Source organism: Octopus bimaculoides, chromosome 6, assembly GCF_001194135.2.
Source record: "Octopus bimaculoides isolate UCB-OBI-ISO-001 chromosome 6, ASM119413v2, whole genome shotgun sequence".
In the NCBI taxonomy this organism is placed as follows: Eukaryota; Metazoa; Mollusca; class Cephalopoda; order Octopoda; family Octopodidae; genus Octopus; species Octopus bimaculoides.
In genome coordinates, this window is record NC_068986.1 from 10,319,666 (window position 1) to 10,320,152 (window position 487).

At 41.1% G+C, this 487-nt stretch overlaps 1 protein-coding gene across 1 annotated transcript in view; it reads right to left on the bottom strand.

Annotated features, from left to right (window-relative positions):
• The window catches only part of LOC106879616 (carbonic anhydrase 2), an 81,572-nt gene extending 81,122 nt beyond the window's left edge, over positions 1-450 (bottom strand). The window contains exon 1 of the mRNA XM_052968610.1: positions 297-450. The gene's annotated coding sequence lies outside the window, so the exon portion shown is untranslated. The remainder of the gene's footprint in view (positions 1-296) is intronic.
• Between the last annotated feature and the right edge of the window lie 37 nt (positions 451-487).

The window sequence follows — 487 nt, forward strand, 5'->3', positions numbered from 1 at the left end:
TCCGAGAATCATATTAATTTCAAATTTTGGCACAAGCTCAGCAATTTGAAAGGACCTCCCCCACTCGTGTATTCTGGTACATTTTTTATCGATTCCAAACGGATGGAAGGCAAGGTCGACTTCGACGGAATTTGAATAATAATAATAATAATGGAAGATAATCGGTATATATATCAATGAAGGTAATCAACAAGGATAACGATGATGGTGATGATGATGATGACGATGATTGTGGTGGTGGTGGCGGTGGTGGTGGTGATTCACAAATAAAGGTCACAACAGTTTTACGCACTCACCCCTTTCTTCAAGAAACCATCCAAGCCGCGGTTCTTCTTGTGTATATTCCAGCTGATACACGCATATCGATTTTCCTTCTCTGCAAATTCTTCTATTCGCATCTCCACCTATCACCACCTCCTTTTTCTCTTTCTTTCTTTCTCTCTCTCTCTCTCTCTCTCTCTCTCTCTCTCTCTCTCTCTCTCTCTCT